The 23,982-nt window shown below is 39.8% G+C and overlaps 1 protein-coding gene and 1 long non-coding RNA gene across 8 annotated transcripts in view; one reads left to right on the top strand and one right to left on the bottom strand.

The window, feature by feature from the left end:
• Cep83 (centrosomal protein 83) overlaps window positions 1–17,424 on the bottom strand; it is a 114,241-nt gene extending 96,817 nt beyond the window's left edge. For 4 of the 7 annotated variants that reach the window (XM_031350391.1, XM_031350390.1, XM_031350393.1 and 1 more), the window contains exon 1: window positions 17,028–17,154. The gene's annotated coding sequence lies outside the window, so the exon portion shown is untranslated. Of the gene's footprint in view, window positions 1–17,027 lie in introns of all 7 variants that reach the window. The other 3 variants (XM_031350394.1, XM_031350392.1, XM_031350395.1) reach the window with 3 other exon arrangements.
• A 64-nt stretch (window positions 17,425–17,488) lies between these two features.
• The window catches only part of LOC116076164, a 13,087-nt gene continuing 6,593 nt past the window's right edge, over window positions 17,489–23,982 (top strand). The window contains exon 1 of the long non-coding RNA XR_004112846.1: window positions 17,489–17,845. This is a non-coding gene — a long non-coding RNA (uncharacterized LOC116076164). The remainder of the gene's footprint in view (window positions 17,846–23,982) is intronic.

Raw genomic sequence — 23,982 nt, 5'->3', positions numbered from 1 at the left:
CATTTCAGTGTTCTGGAACCCAACCAAAGGCTTACCACACAGTCTGATTGTTCAATCATGAAAACAACTGGTATGGATAAGAATAACCTGACTCCACAGTATTCTTCCATTTGGTTGTTCTCACTATCTTACACTGACAGATCAGTGAAGGAGTTCAGGCTGTAACAGTGAAAACACTTTCAGCATTATTTGAAGATAATCTGTTTTTTGATGCATTGTCAATTAAAGTGGAGATCTCTATGACAAGCAGAGATGGACAATAGTTCCCATAGCCTCAGATTAGGGGCCTCTTTAGGACAAGCAAAGAACCAACTATGGATTTTACAAAGGTCTAGAAGTTAAAGAGAACCATAGGGATTTGATAAACTGTCCACTAACCCAGATAGAACAAAAACTACAAACATGTAGACCAAAGACTAGAGCAGGCACAGGTCACCCACATATCCAGAAGAGCTGTACACACAGAGAGAATCAAGAATGCTAATGAAAAGTAAAGCCAAGACAGACTTGAAAATAGACTGTATTTAAATGCACCCTTGCAGGCCTGGCGGTGGTGGCACACGCCTTTAATTCCAGCACTTGGGAGGCAGAGGCAGGCAGATTTCTGAGTTCAAGGCCAGCCTGGTCTACAGAGTAAGTTCCAGGACAGTCAGGGCTACAGAGAGAAACCCTGTCTCAAAAAATAAATAAATAAATAAATAAATAAATAAATAAATATAATAATAATAATAATAATAATAATAATAATAATAATAATAATAATATAAATGTACCTTGCCATGCACAGGTCTACCCATGGGTCAGTTTGAACACATCAAGCTAAATCTTGTTTGAATACAAAGCTATACAGATGCAGGAAACCAACCTTAAAAATAAATAGGCCTAGGTATAGTAATAGAGTGTGTCATTTTATTTAAAGACATTAAATTGCATAAAGGAATGACTATAATACTGTATGGTTAGGCTTATAATATGTATAACTATAATATATATGTATGACAATAGTATAAAAGCAGCTATATTGGAGGGAAGTTGTATAATTTAACAGAACTTAGTATTATTCTGAAACAGACTGCTATAATTAAACACATATTGTCACTTCTAGAAAAACCATTATTAAAATATAGGAATAAAACAGAGTTTGAAAGGTACACTGAACAATATTTCAAACTTCTTGAAAGGAAAATAAAAAATAAGACAAATAGAAAACTTAGGAAAATGAACTAAATCCACAATATCAACAATTGTGCTAAACATTAGTGAACTCCATTCCAAGAATAGAGAATGTTAAACTGGTTTCATTTTTCTACAACTATGTGTTATATATGAAATATTTCTTTGATTCAAAGATATAAACAGGTTAAAAGAAGTGCAACAAAAAAATTTAAGGCATGCAAATTGTAATCATAAGAAAGCTAGAAAAGTTATTGAAGACAAACAGAATATAAAATAAGAAATAATACTAATATCAATTATATTTTATACTAACCATGTTTAATAATGACAAAAGATCAGTATACCACATATGATGAATGTTTATGTGTCTAACAGAACCCCAACATACAAGAAAGGGGAAAATAAGACAATTAGACTGCAATAAATGCCAAAGACAAAAAAAATTTAAGATAGGAGTTGATTGACCTTATTAATTACCATGATTATAACTGACAGAATATTCCACCCAAAGACTAGTCCACTAAAAAATATACAAATAAATTTTGTGAGAGACTCTCACTACTGAATAAGGCTAGCTGAGAACTCACTATACAGTTCAGGGTGATCCTCTTGCTTCAGTTTCCTAAGTGCTAGGACTAGAGGTGTGTTACCATACTCAATACACATCCTTAGTGAATACATAGGAACATTCTCCAGGATGTACCATACACTGAACCACAAAACTAGTTTAAGATAGAAAACAGAAAGTGCTAGTCATGTAAGAATTAAGGACATGAATTCGGATCCCCAGCACCCACATAAAAAGCCAGGTACAATGATGAACACCTGTGTATTAGTCAGAGTTTCTATTCCTGCACAAATATCATGACCAAGACCAAGAAGCAAGTTGGGGAGGAAAGGGTTTATTCAGTTTACTTCCACACTGCTGTTCATCACCAAAAGAAGTCAGGACTGAACTCAAGCAAGTCAGAAAGCACGAGCTGATGCAAAGGCCATGGAGGGATGTTCCTTACTGGCTTGCTTCCTCTGGCTTGCTCAGCTTGCTTTCTTATAGAACCCAAGATGACCAGCTCAGAGATGGCACCACCCACAAGGGGCCCTAACCCCTTGTTCACTAATTGAGAAAATGCCTTACAGTTGGATCTCATGGAGGCACTTCCTCAACTGAAGCTCCCTTCTCTGTGATAACTCCAGCTTGTGTCAAATGACACAAAAACGGCCAGTACAATTGACCCCTTGTCAACTTGACAAACACATCACTATTAAGCCTCAACCCTTCCTTACTTTCTTATTCATCCCCAAGATCTAAATAACTTTAAACGTCCCACAGTCTTTATAAATTCTTAAAATTTCAATCCCTTTAAAATATCTAATCTCTTTTAAAATTCAAAGTCTTTTTACAATTAAAAGTCTCTTAACTGTGGGCTCCACTAAAAATATTTTGTTCCTTCAAGAGGGAAAAATATCAGGGCACAGTCACAATCAAAAGCAAAATCAAACTCCGACCATCCAATGTATGGGATCCACTCACGATCTTCTGGGCTCCTCCAAGAGCTTGGGTAAATTCTCCAGCCCTGATCTTTGTAGCACACACCTTGTCTTCTAGGTGCCAGCTACCTGTACTCCACTGCTGCTGCTGTTCTTGGTGGTCATTCATGGTACTGACATCTCCAAAACACTGTCTTCTGCTGTAACTAGGCTTCACCAATAGCCTCTCATAGGCTCTTTGCATGGTGCCAAGCCTCAAATCCTTTGCATGACCCCTTCAATTCTGGGACATCAATTGTAACTGAGGCTGCACCTTCACCAATGGCCTTCCATGGCCTCTCACTGAGCTGCTCTTCATGACCCCTTCATGCCTTCAAAACCAGTGCCACCTGGGTGACTCTTACGCATTACCAAGTCCTACTCTAGCACGAGGTACAACACTGGCTATCTCTGGAACACAGCCTCTGTGCTCTCAGAAAACACTGCCCAGAAGATGTCACCTCAATGATGCTGGTCTCTTCTTAATCACCGCTAATTTCTTAGCTCCAGCTAACCAGCATCAATAGTCCCAGTAATGCAAAGTTTTCACTTTAGTAGTTCTGGTATCTTGTTAATCACAGCTGATTCTTCTGCCCCAGCTAACCAGAACCACAGAATCTTCACAATCAAAACAACATGGCCCTGTTAAGAGTCTTTAATCTTCCCTCTGAAATTTCACAAGCCAGGCCTCTATCTTCTGCACTGTTCTCAACATAATCTTTCAAGCGCCTATACAACATCCCACAGAGTTCTTAACAACCAATGGCTCTTCTAGCTCAAAGTTCCAAGTCCTTCCACAGTCCTCCCGAAAACATGGTCAGGTTGTCACAGGAACACCCCACTTCTGGCACCAATTTGTATTAGTCAGGGTTTCTATTCCTGCACTAATATCATGACCAAGAAGCAAGTTGCAGATTAAAGGGTTTATTCAGCTTATACTTCCACATTGCTGCTCATCACCAAAGGAAGTCAGGACTGGAACTCAAACAGGTCAGGAAGCAGGAACTGATGCAGAGGCCATGGAGGGATGTTCCTTACTAGCTTGCTTCCTCTGGCTTGCTCAGCTTGCTTTCTTATAGAACCCAAGACTACCAGCCCAGGGATGGCACCACCCACAAGGAGTCCTCCCCACTTGTTTACTAATTGAGAAAATGTCTTACAGCTGGATCTCATGGAGGCACTTCCTCAACTGAAGCTCCTTTCTCTGGGATAACTCCAGCTTGTGTCAAGTTGACACAAAACCAGCCAGTACAACCTGTAATCTGGAAATGGAAAAAGAAGAATCTCTGGATATTGCTGGAGAGCCAGTATACCCAAATTAGTGAACTCCCTGTTCAGTAAAAGACTCTATCTAAAAATGAGCTATTAAGGAAGACACTGGTCATCAATCTCTGACCTACACATATACAACATAAGCACACACACACAAAATCATAAAAAGTGTGCCATCTGAGTACTACAAAGTAAGTAGCTCACAACAGTCAGAAATATGGGAGGGTGCTGGAGAGATGGTTCAGCAGTGAGCACTGGCTGATCTTCCAGATTCAATCCCTGAATTCTATCCCTAGCACCACGTGGCAGTTCACAACTGTCTCTAAGTCTAGTTCCTGGGATCAACACCCCTACACAAACAAACATACATACAGGCATAATTTTTTTTAGAAAAAGAAAAACATGGAATTAAACTATTTTTAAACCCTCAATTATTAGTAATCAACATACTTCTACCACAGGCATCAAAGGAAAAAAACCCACTAGGTGAAAGACCTTATCTTTTTAAGACAAGGTTTCTCTGTGTAGAGTTAGCTAGTCTAGAACACACAGAAACTAGGCTGGCCTTGGACTCAGGCTGCTTCTGCTTCATGGGTGCTGAAATCTGAGGCATGCATATAGCCACAAGGTAAAACATTTGAATGTATTTGAGAGACTGTTGTCATTGAAGAATGGGTCTCATGTAACCTAGGCTGGCCTTTAGCTTGCTCTATATTCTAAGATATCCTTAAATTTGATCCTCTTGCCTCCACACCCTCCATGCTGAGATTACAAGCATGCTCCATCCCATAAAACTAAAGACTGAACCCAGAGTTTTAGTCATGTAAGCCAAGCACTCTATCAATTTAGCTACATCCCCAACCCTTATAATCGTACTTCAAATAATGATACAAAATATAGTATACCTCAAAATGTATATAATGAGGCTAACAGTATTTAGACTGAAATACACAGGAGTGAAGATCTCACTAAAAGACAGAACAAGTTGATCTCCCACCCACACACCTCTACACCTCCACACCCATGATACACTCACACAGTCACATTAGAGGTAAGGGTGAGGGTCCATACATGCTTGTAACACCAGCACAAGAGTCTGGAGCTGCTCAATGACAAAGCACTTACCTAAATATGCATAGACTACATGAATGCAAGTTTTAGTACAAAAATCCCTAACAACAACAGCAACAAAAAGCAAACAGTAAGAAAAGCACTATCTAAATAAAAGCTAATGAATCTGAAATTAGAAAAATATAGAATGTTGGATTTAGCCGTGGTAGTGCATGTCTATAATTCCAATTCTCAGGAGAATTACAAATTCAAGGCTACCCTAGACAATTAAGTAAAAGTCTATCTCAAAATAAAATTTTTAATATCTACAGGTGTGGTTCAATGATCGAACTCTTGCCTACCACATGCAAAGTCTTAACTGATTTTAATTAATTCCTTAATTCCCAAGGAATGTTTTCAAAAGCTGGAATTGGGGTATTTCTATGAAAAAGTAGTTCAATGGTTAAGAACACTTGCTGTTCTTGCAAAAGACCTAGGATTGGTTCCTAGTACCCACATGGCAGTTCACAATTATCTTTAACTCCAGTTTCAGGATCTCTAAAAGTTTCTTCTGGCTTCCACGGACACCCGGCATGCACACGGTACATATGTAGTCACAACACTCATATCCAAGTGTTATGCCCAGATTGCAAGACTGCAAAGACCACCAGGACTCTACTCCAATGTCATTCACAGGAGGGTTTATTCAACAGAAGTTTGAGCTCGGATGCAAACCTTCCCTGAAGCAGCAAGTTAGGGGAGTGACCAAGAAGTCTAGGGGAAGGGATTTTTTAAAGGAAAAAAATATATATACCATAAGTGAGTAGGGGTTTCTAAGCCTTAGCATTTCGTGATTCGGTAAGAGGTTTGGCATCTGCTCCTGTGCAATGTTAGTTAACTGCTGCTATGGAAGAGGATCGATTAGCATCCTTTGCACTTAGCATCTCCTAAGTGCAGAAAAGAATGAAGTTGGACCAGTGACTCCCACCAGTTGCAGCTGGCCAAATGTGTTTCACCCTGGGACCTGGTCCTCTGCTTAAGCCTGTTTCTTGCTTAGGTCTCTCACAAGAAGTAAAGCTTTTAAAGAGGTGGGTACTGGGGCTGGAGAGATGACTCAGCAGTTAAGACCACTGACTTTCCTTCCATGTTTTGAGCTCAATTTCCAGCATGCATATGGCAGCTCACAACTGTCTATAACCATAGTCCCATGGGATCCCCAATGCCCTCTTCTGGTGTGCAGGTGCAACATGCAAACTAAACACTCATATATGTAAAATATATAAATAAACAAACCTTTTTCCAAGTTGATTATTTTAAATGATAAATTAATAATAAAATATAAATTCGTATTCTGTCTGGACTCCACCCCCACAGTTACCTGGCAACAGCCAGGTAGGCCTGGCCCACTATAAAAGAGGCTGCTGGGCCCCTCCTTCCTCTCATCTCTCTTACTCTCTTATTCCTGCTTCTCTCCCTTGCCTCTTGCCCCATTCCCTTCCCCCCTCTCTCCACATGGTCATGGCCAGCCTCTACTTCTCTCCTCTCTCCTCTCTGCCTTTCTCTGCCTCTACTACTCTCTTAACTCCTCTCCCCAAACCCTAAATAAGCTCTATTCTATGCTATACCATCATGTGGTCTCTCAAGAAGAAGGAATGCCTTGGCATGGGCTCACCAAGGCACTGCCTTCCCCACACCCAGATAGAACATATCTTTTTTTTGTTTGTTTTTTTGTTTGTTTTTTTGAGACAGGGTGTCTACTGCACACTCGTCTACTCTAGTCACATTTAAAATATCGGGGGTAAAATCTTGATTAAGGATAAGAGACAATAAGAATTTAAAAGGAGTTTTGTGCCTTTTGGATTTTAGACAGTCGCTGGTATCTCCTAACTTAGACGTGTTCTAGATTAGTCTTTTTAATCGTCAACACAGCCTCATATTTAGGCATAAAGGTACCCCAAAAAATGATTTATAAATGGTTAAGATTGGGCATTGTCTTCTGGCCGACACAATGTTTTAACCTATCTTGGTTTATTACCAAGCTTTTTATAACTTGTAATTTCTCTCAAGGAAACTGTCTTGCTAGAGCTAACAAGAGTCAGGCACTTTTCTTAGGGCAATAATAGTTTACAATAGCTAAAAATGTTTGACATACTAGCGAGTAATGAAGGGCTTCCCTCACTTAAGGACATTAGCTAGGAGTGTCTGGTCAGACCCTCCTAGTCATTGCCTCCAACAAAATCAGAGAATTAGCCTAAGAATAACAAAATGCCTCAACAGGGAGGGCTCCACTCCTCTTCACAACTGACAACCAAATCCCACTGACCTTGATGTGTGGTCACTTGCCTACGTGACCTCAGTCTTGCTGCCACCCCCACCTGCCTATGTGACTCTTATAATTTGCCCTGCTTGCTGTATGCTACTTAAGCCTGCTTTTCACTTTGTATACTAGGACTGGGACTCGCAGAAGGACTCGCAGAGGGACTCACGCTACACTTGCACTGGCGCTCAGACTAAGACTAGAACTTAGATGGGCTAAGACTCAGATTCGTGCAATCCGCAGTCCCTCGGGCCCAGAGCACTTGGGCCCGGGGGATGCAGCACTAGTTCAGAGGAGATAGCTGCTGCTTTAGACCCAGTATGTTTCAGATAGCCTCAGATGTACCTCAACTATTGAGCTGCCAGATTTACCATCTCTCTTTTACAATGACTGTAAAAGTCTGATGCCATTTCTAAGAAATACATTTAGATCCTATACCTCATGTGTCGTCTCTACCATCATTTCTTCGGCTACGCTTTGTCGACCTGACTAGGACCCCATTTCTCCCGCGGGTTGAGAGAGGCCCAAATCGGCCAGCCCGCGGCAACAAGGTTTCTCTGTGTAGCTCTGGCTGTCCTGGAACTCACTCTGTTGATCAGGCTGACCTCGAACCCAGAAATCCGCCTGCCTCTGCCTCCCAAGTACTGGGATCAAAGGCATGCGCCACCACTGCCTGGCATTCTTTATCTTTTATGATTACAACAATATAAGATATACAAATTAACAAAATCAAGAAAGGGAAAAATGTATCAATCTCACTAATTTGGGAGGTTATATATTTAAGGTTTTATTTTGTATTATGTCTATTTGTGCATATGTGCACATAAGCGCAGGTGCCCAAGGAGGCACTAGATTCCCTAGTGTGAGCTACCTGACCTGTCATGGGTGGTTGGAACCAAACTTCAATCCTCTAAAAGAACAGCAGTCTCTCTTAACCCAATGCCATCTCTTCAGTCCCAAGAGGTTTTATTTAAGGTTTTATTAAGGGGGAGGCAGAGGGGCAAGGGGAGAGGGAGGGGGAAGGGAGAGGGAGAAGATGAAGAGGAGGGAGAAGGAGAGGAGAGACAGGGAGAGGAAGGAGAGGGGGAAAATTAAGTTGTACAAATTTAGACAACTTACATAAACTAATTTCTTGAATAGTCAAATTTTAAAACTCTGAAAACTAAACGGAAAATCTGACTAGACTTACACCAACTGAAAAGACTGAATAATTTTAAAGCTCCCCACTGTTTCAAATCCTGAACAAGCAAGCTGATATACCGATTTAACATATCAAAGCAGACCTGGACCCATATAGTCTCTAGGTTCTCCCAGCATCCCTCAGTCTCTACCTGTTACAGGTATGGATGGCATTCCCTGCCCTTTACCCTGAACTCTCCAGCCCAGGAATTGGGCTGTCTCTCCCTAAGAGGCTCTTTGTTACATAATCCAGACATTTTGGTTACCTTCCTTCTTTTGTTCCTTTTGTACCTTTGGCCTCCAGGCTGCTACTCTTGGTCTTTTCTCTCCCTTCCCCTCCCCCTCTCCCACATGGTTCTGGGTCATGCATGACTCTCCAGATACGTCTGCTTCTGCCTATGCTCTCCCACACATCTGTAATAAATTTTCTCCTCCACCATACCTAAGAGCAGTCATGCCCTTTTCTTCCCTTTTTATTCACCCACAAAGAAAAACCTGGACCCATACAGTTTCACTGGTAAGACCTACCAAATATGCAAAGAAATATTAGTGTTCCTTTGGAAAGTGTTAATTGTAAGTGTGGTATTACCCTAAAACCAAAGCCAGGTAAAAAGTATCAAGAAATCAACAGACCCAATATCCCTCACAAACATAGATGCATAATTCCTTAGCAAAATGAATATAAACTATATTCAATAAGAAAAAGATTTTTTATTAGACCAAATTGGATTTATCCAGAAATAATAGTTTAATTTCCAAAAGTCAATTAATAAACAATAATAATAGATTAAAAACTTTAAAACAGATGATCATTTCACTGGATGAAAGTGAAAAAAAACCTCTGCAAAAAAAATCACACATTGTCATTAAAAACCTTAAATAAGGACATCAAGCAAATAAAAGTGTTTGCCACATAAACCTGTGAGAGATTCTTCTCCTTGGAAGCCCACATAAAGGTAGAAGGAAAGAAACTGTTCCACAAAGGTGTCTTCTAAACCTTCACATCTGCACTGTGACATGAGTGTGCACACTCACACATGTGTGAACACAAACAAATTATAAAACAACTTACACAAGGAATAGAATGGAAATTCTTCAATTTGATAAAGTATCTATGGAAGAGTATAGGGCCAAACTAGTTACTATCACACTGTACAGTGAAAATGTGTGTGCTTTTTCCTAAACAACAGAACAATGCACTTTCAACATTTCTATGCAACATCTTATTGGAGAATCTATACCCTAACTTAAGACAAGTATGAGTGAATGAAAAACAGACTGGAGAGAAAGCTGCAATTCTTTTCATTCAGAGATTTGGTTCTCTACATGAAAACCATATGCAAGAGATGACCGTATTTTTCTATACTAGCCATGAACAATATGAATATCAAATAAAGAACATTCCTTTTAAAAGAGCATCAACAATGACAAATTTCTTTAGAAAAAAATATAATTGGCTGAGTGTGGTGGAGCAGGACTTTAATCCCAAATATTCAAGATACCTCTTTGAGTTCAAGGCCAGCATAAACTATGGCAGTGGTTCTCAACCTTCCCCATGCTGTAACCCTTTAATAACAGTTCCTCACATTGTAGTGACCCCCAACAATAAAATTATTTTTATTGCTACTTCATAGCTTTAATTTTGCTACTGTTATGAACTGTAGTGTAACTATCTGTGTCTTGCATGGTCTCAGGAGACCCCTGTAAGTGAGTGGATACAACATTCTTCCCCTTTACCTCCCCCAGAGCCACTCATGTATGGGGTATTCTAGGACACCCAGTACTACATAGACACTATCTCTAAATAAATACATAAATAAGAAGGAAAACCATAACAAAAGTGCAAGGTTTTACAGTAAAATTTGAAAAAATGCTGAGAGAAATCAAAGACCTAATTAAACATACACACACTACATGTTGATAAATTAAGATTCAGTTTCATTCAATTAGTGATTTTTTTTTCTACAAAACCCCTTCAAATCTCAAGACCCTAATTTTTCTGTGGTAATGGAAAGAACATGAAATGCTCTAAAAAGTATGGTGTTAGAGTAAGGATAGACATAATTATTAACAGAAAGTTTAAAAAGAATTCAAAGTTTAAAATACATTGCTGTTTCTTCAACTGATATTTTTACAAGGATGTCAAGACAACTTAAAGTGAAAGAGTAGTCTTTTAACAAATGATGCTAGGAAATATGACAGCCACATTAAAAAAAAAAGAAAAGAAAAAAGCTTGAACCTTAATCTTATACATACATAATTATTTAAATATAGACCTTAGATGTAAATGAAAGATAAAAAGAAAACTCACACAGAAAATCTTGGTAACCTAGGATTAGACTCCTCCAAAAAAAAAAATTCTTTATATATAGCAAAGAATAGTACAAACATGAACACACACAAATCAACTGGGCTTCATTGAAAACTTTCGCACTTCAAAATATACTAGAAAAGATATGAAGCCATGCCACAAATATAAGAAACTCTTTGCAAATTATCTAATTTTTTGATACCCAGAACATAAAAAGAATTTTTATAATATATAATATATGATGTATATATAAAGTATATAATATGCTATATATTTAATATATACTTAGTAATACATATTTTTTAAAAGGGATGCCTCAACATGTTCATTTAGAAAATGTAGAATATCACCCATGTATAAAAAATTTTTTAATTAGATTTATATATTTCTTATACATATTAGGTTCATATCTATTTATTATATGTGAGAGCCTGTATGTGTACCATGTGCATGACAGTCAGAAGAGGGCATTAGATTCCCTGGAACTGGAGTTATTAATGGTTGTGAACCATGGGGGTACTGAAAATCAAACCCAGGTCCTCTACAGGAATAACACATGCTCTTAACTGCTAAGTCATCTCTCCAACCCCTGATCAATGTTCAAAGATAAAGATTAGAAGTATGGAAGGAGAGAAAAAGAAAAGTACATATATCAGAAGAGTTTCTAACATTAGAATAATGAAAAGCATAACATTAACTATGACATGCTTTCTTTGATACCATACAACTATTTAAGAACACTGTTTAGGAACATTTTCCACATAAAAATAGTAATAACAACAAAAAAAATTAAGTAACTTTTCTGAGAAGCTAAGTAGTTGGTAACTCTTCCCTCTGCTTTCCTGCTAACCAAGGCTTAATTGTCTTCATTAGCACATTCAGATAATGCTACAGTGTCAATATTTCTTGAGTAACAACCAGTAAGCACATGTGATATGTACTTCTTTGGCTTCCAAGATCTGACCCTATTTCTCCTCAGTACTGTCTCATCTACACACTGCATGCAGGGTTTTAGCCCTTCCAATCCCATACATTTTCCCTATTAGTTATATCCAAGATCTTTACTACAATTGTTAGTGACTCCTGATTCCCTGTCTCCCAAAAAGTTTTCCTCCATAGTATTCCCTGACTTAACTCCCTCCAGTCCAAGCTGAATGTCTGTATTCACCCTCAAGCTATACTTAACTAAATTAATAGTGTATTCTACTTGTAGATCTATATCAGGTTTCTTTCCTACATGTCCCAAAATATATTCACATTTATCCTTATACCATTTACTGTGTTAAGTCACAAATTGCTTCATCCATTTCCCCAGTATACAATATGGTGCTTAAGATAGTAGAAAATAAGGCACTTAAGACAGCCCAGCCTTAATCTCCATTTCCCCAGAGTCTAATATAGTGTAGGACATGTAAAAAAAAAAAAAATCAAATAACTGATTAAACCAATTAATAGCAAAAATATAAGTTGCATACGATTTTTCAAAGTCTTCAAAGAGTTATTTTTTCAAATGAGAAACACAAAGAAAGATTAAGGGATTTACTATCTTAGTTTGTTTTCTATTGCTGTGATGAAACGCTGACCAAAATAACTTGGGAAAGGGTTTGTTTCTCTGTTGTTTTCTGAAACAGCCTCATTCTATAGCTTTGACTAGCCTAGAACTCAGTATGTAGACCAAGCTAGCCTCAAACTCATAGAAATCCACCTGTCTCTAACCCCCAATGCTGGCATTAAAGGGGAGAGCCGCCATACCAGCTGGTTTACTTCAGTGTCTATACTTCCAGGTAACAACAGTCCATCCTTGAGGGAAGTCGGCAAAAACTCAAAGCAAGAACCAAAGCAGAAAGACCGTGGTGGAACTCTGCTTACTGGCTTGCTTCTCCTGGCTTGCTCAGTACATTCCAGGATCACCTGCCTAGAGGAAGCACCACCCACAGTAGGCTGGGCCCTCCCATATCAATCACTAGTCAAGAAAATGCCTTATAGGGCTTGCCTAAAGCCCAATCTGACATAAGCAATTCCTCAGTTGAGGTTTCCTCCTTCCAGATGACTCTGCTTGTGTTGGGGCGGAGGGGGGGTGGGGGAGGTGGGTGGGGAGACACCCACTCAGGCTGGTCTCCTGGACCAGATTCTCTTCTCACAAAACCACAATCTATGAAATTATGTTTACTGATCTAAGGCTTCCATGTAACTCTGGGAGTCACAAGAAAAAGTATATTTCAACTTCACTCCATTTTTAGCTAGCAATATAAGCTAGCTAAATATAAATAATATAAGCTATAGAGAAGACTGATGTTAATAATAACTTTTCTAAAGATTTTTGGTTGATCCAGTCTTTTCAGATATCCTTTATATGCAATATTATTCAACATTTTTAATGCATCTCTGAAAAATAATGTACAAGAAGTTACATCAGCACCCTGAAAAATATATTCAAGGTCATATGCTGTGTGCTCTTTAACACTGTGTCTGATTTAAAATAAAATGTGATGTAGATGAGAGATGAATGTGAACACTAGAGCTAGGACTGTGCCCTGAAATCCCCATAGTGTTCAATGGTTGCTATGTTTTACTGCAACCATGTTACTGGGCAACAACTTAGAAGCTAGGCTAGCAAGATCACCTAACACTGAACCCCAGAAGATTTATAAAAATATTGCAAATCCTACTTCACCTTCTTATACCTTCATCTAAAGCCACTCTATGCTATAAGCATCAGATGTGATTTATGGCAAGTTTATTAAAGTTACCTACAATTTTAAAAGTCATAGTTTGAGTACTTTTCAAAAATGAAAGGTCAGATTTTAGGTTCCTCCTAGCCCTAAATTTTAATTCTTAAAGTACTTTAAAGTCATAATATACAGAAAGCAACAATGGAGCATTTTCTTGCTTCCTTAGTTTCTCTCCTTCTAGAATACTGCTCAAACACAAAAGAAATAGCATTAGACTTGACATGGCAGTCAGTGATCTGTCTGTGGTCCAGAAAGGGTAGTCCTGACAGAAGACAGGCAAGCAATGAACTTCAGAGGATTGCTAACTTAGGAGAGCAGACTAAAGTATTGACACAGTTTCATAAATTAAGGGCTGACTGAGAAAAACATAGAATGGAAAGACGTGAAATGAGGTGGAAAGAGACCAGGAGGATGCAAAAGGAAGAAAGCAAAGACAGATTAAAGGCACTCACATTGTAAAACTAAGGTTCTTCTATGGAAGAAATCAGGAAATTGACCAAACTCACCATGCCTCATGGGAATATAGCCAGAATTCCTGAGGGAGTTCTTAGTGATGCTAATGTCATGGGAAATTCTCAAATATTCATTCATACTTTCTAGGAACAAAACCTCCCCTTTTGATTCCAGTGATTCCCCTACTCTTTAATTTCCCATCTTGTGATTTACTGCTTTGTTCTGACTTCTACTATATTATAGGAAGAGTCCAGGGTTCAAAAGAACATGTCTCAGTCAAGAAACATCCCTTCAACTACTTCAGTTTTAAAAAAAAAAAAGAATATGCTCATGAAAGCAGTTAATCTAGATAGGAAGCTAAGACCAGTCGAAGTATCAAATAAGTATGATTCACAAATACATATTGTAGAATTTCAAATGTCATCGTTAAATTGAACCTTACAGAAAAGGTATAATTTAGTTGTTTTTTTTTGTTTTTTTGTTTTTTATAAAAAAGAAAGGAAGAAATTGGGGCAGGGTAGAAAGAAATCAAGACTGATTCAGGAAGGAGAAAACAAGTTTTAAGGATAATGGAAAAAAAACAGTTTGGACAAAGGTACTTTTTCCTTAGCAAATAAGAGCTTGGAAAGCAAAGGTGAGACAATTTTGAAGAAGTCTGTAAGTTAACTTAGTTGGGATGGGGAGGACTGGAGAGGAGGCTCAGCAGTTAAAGAGCTGCTCCTCTCTGAAGACCACAAGTCTCAGCAGCTACATAGGTGGGCTCACAACTGCCAATAACACCAGCACTAGTCAATGGCTCATTATGTCAACCTCGGCATCTGAAGGACACAGTAAGTGAAAACTAAAATGAAATCAACAGATTTTTAATAAGGGTATATAAATTCCAATTCCTATTGCTAACAGTTTGAATTTAAAGACATCATTTGTCACAGTTTCAAACTGATGTCATGGTGGCTTCACACATGAAGTCTCAGCGCTGGGAAGACTGAGTCACAAGGATCACCAGATGTTCAAAGTCAATGAGGAAGGTAGAGTGAGTTCCAGATCAGCCTGAGCAAAATGACAAGACCAAGCTTCAACTTAAAACAACAACAAAAAATAAATAAATAAAAAATAAAAAGGCAAACAACAACAAAAAGATCATTTAAGCCAATCTTTCAGGCTTGTGGTCCCAGATAGGTTCCAAGAAATTCCTTGTCCCAAAATTTGGCATTTAGAAAAAAAACAGCATTCCCTCAGGAGCATTCTTCTTATCCCTGGTCAAAAGGTCCCAAGGCTGTTCCATTAACCTAAGCCTGAGATGGCCTATTAGCAAGTCAAGATCTGTGCTAACCTCTAGGCTCCCTCAATCCCTACTTACAAGTACCTGCCACAAGAGTCTTCCAGGCTGGCACACCTTCCCCAGGCCCCTCCAGGGCCCCTCCCCTAAACCTCTCCAGCCCCTGAGCTGGCCTCCCTTCCCCCAGCTTCTCTTTCCTGTATAACCTCAGTCAACTTGACTACTCTCCAGACCCTCAGTTCTGCTTTACACCCCACTCCTGGACCTCTCTTCTCCTTCCTTTCCTGCTAGCCCCCTCTCTCCTCTCATGGCTTGCTCTATTCTGTTGGCCATGTTCAGTCTAGACCCTTCTTGTTGCCTCTGGCTGTTCTCTCCTTTATGTCTACAGTAAACCCTTCTCAACCATACCTTGGAGCAGTTATAGCCTCATTTTCATTCCTTCTTGGAATTCAGGAGGCTGAGGCAGAGAAACTGCCAATTCAAGGTAAGTCTGGGATAAAAAGCTAGACCCTGTCTTAAATGCTTTCCCCACCAAACAGAACACTTAATAAAGTAAATTAAATTAAAAACTTAGTTTACCACTCAAGTTATATCATTAAGGATTCAACAAGTATAGGCCAAGGGTACTGCTAAACCAAGGCTTAAAAACTTATGTTTCTCAATCTCTCAAATGTATGTAACTCTAAATTGCTATCATCTTGTTATTTAAGAATATTATTAAATACAGCTTGCATACTTTATCTCATTAGAAAAGAAATACTCAAAGAGAAATACCCAGAGTACTCTAGGATAAGTAACAACCAAAAAGAACTCAAATCCCTTTACAACTCTCCATAGAACCTTGTGTGACAACAGAAAAAAAAAATCAAAGCGTTCTAATAATTCTAAATAAAACTGATTTGAAATAAAATCTGAATACAAAAGGCGACAAATGTAACCACCTATAAACTAAAAGCATAAATTTGGAGAGCTCCAAACTCAGATTAACAGGCCACATTTACTTATGTTCTAATTGAATATTAGACTTGTTTACGATGATGTTGCTTGGTAACAGAAGCACAGCTTTAACATTCTACTCAGTTCTTTAGATCTCAGTTTAGTACTAACAGCCTGAACATATAATGAACTCACTACATATTTTAAAAAAAGAATATATCGGAACAAACATCCTTATCCTCAACATCTTTGAGAAGGAAATGGCCAGATAATTAGAAAGTAAGCAAAGACTTAAAGACCTTTAAATGCCCTTTAGGGCAGTTTTTAAAAAGCCAAGTGTCATTTTTATCAGAGTCAGAAACTGGACTAAGAACTTGCCGAAGTATCATGCCCAAAATACACTTCCCACATTTCAGACCTTACCTCAGCAACATCCGCAAACATCACCGCTACAACTATCTTCGAGGACAAGGAAAATGATGACAGCGTTGCTTTTCCACCCCAAATTAAACTGGAGGTGCTTGACATTAACCCCCATTACTCCGCGGGCTACCGTGCCGCAGTGCACCAAAGGGCCCGGAAAGGAGTTTCACGTGCTTTAAAAATAAATAAATAAATAAATAATAAATAAAATAAAACCTGCATCCAGGACTCATCTCAGGGCCTGCCTTCCTAACACGCGCTTCCACTACTTCACCAAGAAACAAAACCCGGGTTCAAGGGCGGGCGCGGAGGAGGAGGAGTGCTGCAGGATTCCGAGCAGACGCCCGGCACGCCGAAAGAGAGGTGACTTACCAAACTCACACACGATCCCTGCAGCCTGCCCCAGCACTGCGGCCGCGCTCGCCCCGGGGCGCCCCCGGCACTGCTCCGACCACCGCCACCCACTGCGCTCTGCTCGCCCAGGCATTGGGGCCGAGAGGTCCGGCCAGTCCCACCGGCTGAGGTGTGGGCCCAGCCCGCGACGCCTAGAGCGGTCCGGGCGTCGCTCCCGCCGCTGGGCTGGAGGCGAGCCCACGAGCCGGGCAGTACGCTAGGGCACCCACGCCTGGGGAAGGTTGAGGTAGCCCGGGAAACTCGGAGGGCCGAGAGGGCGGCGGCGGCAAGTCCGGCTCCTCCTCCGCGGCCCAGCCTCCTCGGCAGACTCGCCGCCCTCTCAGCCCGCCGCCCGCCACTCCGGAGCCGACCTGGTCCGGAGCCGCGGCGGCGCGCGAGGCAGGAAGTCCCACCCCCCATCTACGTCATCGGCACCGCGCGCCGCCCAAGGCCGGAGCCGTTGGTGAGGGTTGCCGGTGACCGTTGCACCGGCAGCCGCTGCTACTAGGGGTAAAGTGAGGATGCCGCTCTGGGACGTCCCTGTGGGCTGCACCAAAGCCCGCAAGCCCGGGGAACGACAGATCTCACCTCCCGCTCGACTCCCGGTGGGTTGAGGGACCCTCTGCCTCCGTCCCGCCCTTGTCACACTTCCTTCTCTGAGGGCTTGGACAGTGCTCTTCGCAGCCACCTCTGTCCCTGCCCGCCTGTCATGGAGCCCGCTGGGCGGATTTTCGGGCTCTGGCACCCAGTCAGCCTGCGAGTGCGAAGTCGCCCCAGCCTGCCACCAAGGAAGTCAGGTTAGGACCTCCTTCTTGCCCCAGTCTCATCCTGTAGGCCCGCCTACTCTTAGGGGTGATCTCCTGGTCTCCAGGCTGCAAACTAAATTGACACTTGGTGACAGCTTTGATAATATTTGTGACCTAAAGACTGAGATAAACTAGGCGTTCACGTTTCAAGGTAGGCGATGGGAGTAACAGGCACCCCGTCTATACCCATGCTTGCTGAGTCCATGCTGTGGCCTTGGATCTTGGCAGTGCATTGTGAAGCACAGCTTGTTTGTCCATGAGATGACTCTATCCGGCCTCTGGGTAGAATGGTAACTGAGCTGTCACATTTTTCTTGAAATGGGGGTGCATACTATTATGGGTAGGTTATATAAAGCAAATACGTGGGAGACACATTCACAATGAGGATAGAGAAAGCAGAAGTCCTGTGTGTGTAACATTGACGGTAACAATTTGCTGAACACCCCTAAATCAAGTGCCGCGGCATTTTTATAGATTATCTTAACCCCTAGTTCTGTAAATTTAGGTGTTACGGTTTCCCCAGATCCTGATATCAAATCAAATCATTCATGACCAGTGAAAGTATCCGTTCAGGGGAAAAAAAAAAAATCACTGGAAAGTGAGGAAAAGACTGGAACAATGACTAGCAATTGAAGAAAAGCTTTATTTCTCACAGGAGAGTAAATGCTAGATAAACACTTAAACCATTAAAAATAGGAGAAAATCCGTTGTGGAGAGATGGCTTGGTGTTTCGAGTGCTTGCTGCTTTCTCAAAAGACCCAGGTCCTGCTGCTCAAATGGGCCTGTAACTACAGCTCTTGGCATCTGACTCCTTTGGTCTCTGAGAGCGTCTGCACTCAGGTACACTTACCCATGTAAAGACACATATTAGTATAAATAGAAAATCAAGGTGAATATATTAATAACTTTGAGGTTAGAAAGGCCTTTTCCAAGTATGATATAAACTATTAAGAAATAACAAAGATTGTAATACACCCACAATAATCCACTCCTGGATTATTTTTGTTCTTTTTGTACATATGTCTTTCTGCTCTGTCTTACACAGTTCCTTTTCCTTATCATTTGCTTATGTCTTTGTAAATTCACACACTACTATAGTCCCAATGCTAATAGAACTTTATAGAGTTTAAAGAAGTACTTTGGCTTATTTATGCTAGTAATAACTGAAATGAGACAGGCAACTTTCTGTTTTAAAAAACTGCCAAAGCTGCCATGAGGTTGGAGAACTCAGTGACCCTTGCCATGTATGTGAGATCCAGGGGAGGAAAGGTGAGAGGCAAGCAGGGGCTAACACAGAAGGAACAAAATATTCAAATAACTCAGTACAGAACACAGAGAATCCGTAATCAAAACCCTGACAGGGAACTCCAGGCACATACAGCTTACTAATGAATTTCATCAACACCTTAGGTAAAGAGTTCCAGTGCTACCCTGTTTCAGAAAAACAGTAGTTTCATGAGTTCAACATAATCTTAGTACCAAAATTTGCCAATAACATTTTATAAGAAAATCACAGACCAATGTTCTTTATAAACATAGACATTTCAATTCTTAAATATTAACAAATCAAAGTTTACAACATAGAAAATTAGATAGCATGACCAAAGAGGATGAAATTTAATACAGGGCAAGAGTTCATAACATTTATGGAGCAAGAATAAAAGCCATAGTCCCATAGATGCAGAAGAGTATCTTACAAAATTCAAAACTCAATGTTCAGTCACAGCAAGCTAAGAACAGAAGTGAACTTCCTCGAGTAGTTTGGTTATCTTTTGAAAACTGTGGGTAAATAGGAAATCTGATTGCACTAGGGTCAAGAATAGCATTAAGACAAAAGTTTCCGTAGCGGGTGAGGTGGACATAGGAAGCAGCTACATAGGAAAGCAAGGTATGATGATTACTTGAACCTTTGAGTTCAAGACCATATAGCAAGATCCTATCTCAAAGAAAAAAAAAATGTTCCCACACTTCTGTTGAGGACCAGGAGACCCCAGTCAATGTAATTAACCAAAAAGAAAGTCTATAGATTAGAAAAATTCAGCTCCTGGTTTCAGAATTTGTTGCAAAGCTACAATAAGATAGTGCTGGGAAGATTGCTCTGTGGATAAAGTGCTTTTTGTTGCATAGGCATAAAGACCTGAATTCAGATCTGAACCACCCATGTAAAAGCTAGGCACAGCAGCTCACATCTATAGTCCAAATGCTCATGAGTTTCAGGCAGATCCTGAAGGCTCACAGGTCAGCTAGTCTAGACAAAACAGCCAGCTTCAGATTGAGTCAAAGGCCCTCTCAAAAAATTAGATGGAAATAGGTAGAGGAAGACACCTAACATAAACCTCTGCTTTCTACACATGTGGGTACAGGCAAGCATAGGGAAGGATGTGCATGCGCACACACACACACACACACACACACACACACACACGACAGTACTGTCATAAATATAGATTGTGTAAATAAATGAAACATAATTGAAGAGTTCAAAAATGTATATATATGATCAGTTGATTTTAGTAAGGGTATTGAGATATGATAGGAGAAAGAATGAATGGTACTAGGAAAACTAGATATCCACATATTCAGGGAAATTGGGAACCTACCTTAATGCAGTTATAAGGTTTTTTTTTAAAGATTTATTTATTCTATGTAAGTACACTGTAGCTGTCTTCAGACACACCAGAAGAGGGCATCAGATCTCATTACAGATGATTGTGAGCCACCATGTGGTTGCTGGGATTTCAACTCAGGACCTCCAGAAGAGCAGTCAGTGCTCTTAACTGCTGAGCCATCTCTCCATCCCCAGTTATAAGTTTTTTTAGATGAACGAGAAACTGACATTCAGCCCCATTTTGCTTCTAGTGACATGTCTGGGTCCGTGGCCCTATCAAAGCTAGAGTCTGAGTTGATGTCAGAGGCCCTTGTTACCACCAAAGTCCATACAGCCCAGACAACAAAGGCCTAGTCTGGGCAATCTGAGCACTGTGCTGAGCTGGCCCCACTCCTTGCCTGCCATGATCTAAGGATGATCTTGCACCATCCCTCACAGGACTACAGCATTTGGGAGAGTAGGCCCTGCACTTCTCCTTGGCAGCACAATAGAGCTGGCCCTGGTGTCATGGGTGTAGATGAGAGCCTGAGACCTGGCCCTGCCCCTTGCCAGCTTCAACTCAGAGTGAGGTAGTCAGGGCAGTGCTGGAGATCTTACTGTGGTGGGGTAGATGCAGGGGAGCGGATAGGCTGACCAGCTACTACCAAGGCCCAGATCCAGGGTTTTGAGCTGGCCCACCCCAACATCTACCCTATCTGTGAACTGCTACAGCATGTGAAGGCTCTGGTCCTGCAGATCCATGGCTGCAGAACCACCACGATACAGGGCAACAACAGGATATCAGAGAGGAGTCCCAGTTAGGTTCCAATATTGATAATGTGGCAGAAGCCAGAGCTCAAGTTAGACAAAGATGAGTGTGCAAAGGATATACTACTGCATGACACACTGTGACACAATTACAGCTTCCATCATGAGATGTTGGTTTTGGTTTTTTTCCCTTTGGAAAGGTGCAAGATTGGAGGATGGATACAAAGGGATATAGGGAGATGAGTGGGTCGGGTGCATGATGTGAAATTCACAAAGAATAAAAAGTTTAAATTAAAAAAAAAAAAGACCTCGACTATAGGAGATTCTGTCTCAAAAAAAAATGAACAAATGACCTAAAACTTTAAATGATTAAGGAATAAATTTTATGAGTATCTTGATAAAGAATGTTCAATAATCTTTAGTGACAAGAAACACAAGATTAAACTATAGTGGATTCCATTCCATTCCATACATTGAGAAACTAAAGTCAGCCCTGTATAACCCAAATGTCAGTGATTATGTAAAGCAGCTGGGACTCACACATCACTGGTGTTTAGTGTAACATAAATTAAAAAGCTGTTTCACAGTTTCTTTAAAGTTAAACATCAATCCAACCTATGCATGATCCTTTAATTAGTTACTTGACTGAAATGAAATTCAAGTTCACAAGAAAACTACGTTTAGAACAGCCTTATTCATAACAAAAAGTAGCCATGTAACTATCAGAGGAACACAGATAAAAATGAAATATATATGTGTATATATGTATATATATGTATATACATAGTCATACACTAGACAAGTCAGCTACATGAAAAAAGGAACATGCTTGTCAATATACCTGACAATATGGATAAATCTCACAAATATTTCTGTAAACAGAAGAAGCTGGGCATAGCAGACTACATGATATTTTGTTCCACTTATACAGACTCCAAGAAAAAGAGAAGTTTTATAAATTTCAAGGTGATTTTAAGACACAGCAGCATGGTAGGAAGAGAGTCTAAAGGCTCTTTGAATGATTAAGAGGTTCTATATTTTGTCTCAAGTGATTCAGATAATACTGTTGTTGAGATTCACAAACTAAGTAAGATATGTGCATTTTATTCTATATTAACTATACCATAATAGTTTATATACTTAAAAGTATTGATAGAAATTTTGCCTTTCCATTCACTGAAATACCTAATGTCTGCTAGGAAGACAACACCCTTCCTGATATCAAAATACCTCAGAAATCTCATCAGCACTTAGGAAACTGCTTAGTGTTCCTACTCTCAAGGGGAGTGAAGCACAAATCAGCCCTCAGGACCAAGAGGTAGAAATCCATGGCGTTTGTGAGATAGAAAATATCCATTTGGAAAAAAAAGTCTAATAAAAACATAAAGGAAATTATTTGAGAGAAGGAAGGAGACCGGCAAAAGGGGAGTAGGAGAAGGCTGGTAAGACAGCTTCGCCGGTAAAGGCATTTGTCACGCAAGCTTGAGTCTGATCCAGTGAGCCCACCTAAAGGTGATAGGAGAGAACAGGTGCCACAAAGTTATCCTCTGCCTCCGCATGTGTGCCATGCATGCACACACATGTGCACGTGCACATGCACAAGCACAAACACACTTTAGTTGTAAAAAAGGAGTAGGAGAATGAACAATGAAGGAAGGGACAAACAAAATATAATGGCAAACACATACATGTATGAAAATGCTGTAATAAGACATATTTATATGCTCTTACCAATTTAAATTTAACCCATCTATATGCCTTTTCATTAAAATATATATATATATATATATATATATATATATATTTTACATTTCCTAACCTAGGGTGAACATCATAAGCACAGTCATACCAACCACTGATCTTTTAATACTGAAAAATAGTTATAGTCAGGTATAGTGGCACATGCCTTTAATTCCAGCACTAGGAAGCAGAAACATGTGGAGTTGGAAGCCCTTCAAGGCTAGCCTGGTCTGCAGTCTGAATTCCAGGACATTCAGAGTTATACTGAGAAATCCTGTATCTAAACCATATATTTATGTGTGTGTATATATACATATATATACATATACACATATACATATATGAATTATACTGAGTATATCCAAAATTTTTGTTGTTCTTTAATTACATAGTATTTATATTATAGTAGGCAGAAGTGTGTCATAACAAAAATTTGAAATGATCAAGAGTTTATTGTGCTGTTGGAGGGGGTTTTGTAGTCCATAATGAATGGGCCTATTGCTTTTGGGCCACTAGTGAGGTAACACACAATGGCAAGGAATGCATAGTTTAGCAGTTTTCAACTTGTGGGTCATGACTTCATTCATAGGGGTCTCCTAAGACAATCAGAAAAACACAGAGATGTATAATAGTAGAAAAATTAGAGTTATGAAGTAGCAACAAAAATAATCTTATGGTTGGATGTCACCACAACATGAGGGAACTATATTGAATAGTTGCAGCATTAGGAAGGTTGAAAACCACTGGCACAGTTTAGCAGAATTGCTCAAGTTCATAGGTGAAACATGAAAGAGAAATAGGAAGGGATGGGCTATTCTCTTTAAGGACATAATACCCCCATACTAAAGACTTTCCAGTAGGTCCCATCTTGTGAAGGCTCTATTATCTCCCAAGGGTACAATACACTATTTGCCAAATGAACTTTCAGGAGAGCGTTTAGGATCCAGACTATAGTTATAATTTTATAGAATATAAGAGAATATATAGATATATATAATATATACAATTTTTTTTTTTTTTTTGGTTTTTCAAG

The sequence above is a fragment of the Mastomys coucha genome, unplaced genomic scaffold (assembly GCF_008632895.1).
Source record: "Mastomys coucha isolate ucsf_1 unplaced genomic scaffold, UCSF_Mcou_1 pScaffold4, whole genome shotgun sequence".
Classification (NCBI taxonomy): domain Eukaryota; kingdom Metazoa; phylum Chordata; class Mammalia; order Rodentia; family Muridae; genus Mastomys; species Mastomys coucha.
The sequence above is the reverse complement of the archived record's forward strand: the minus strand, read 5'-3'. Positions and strand labels throughout refer to the sequence as shown.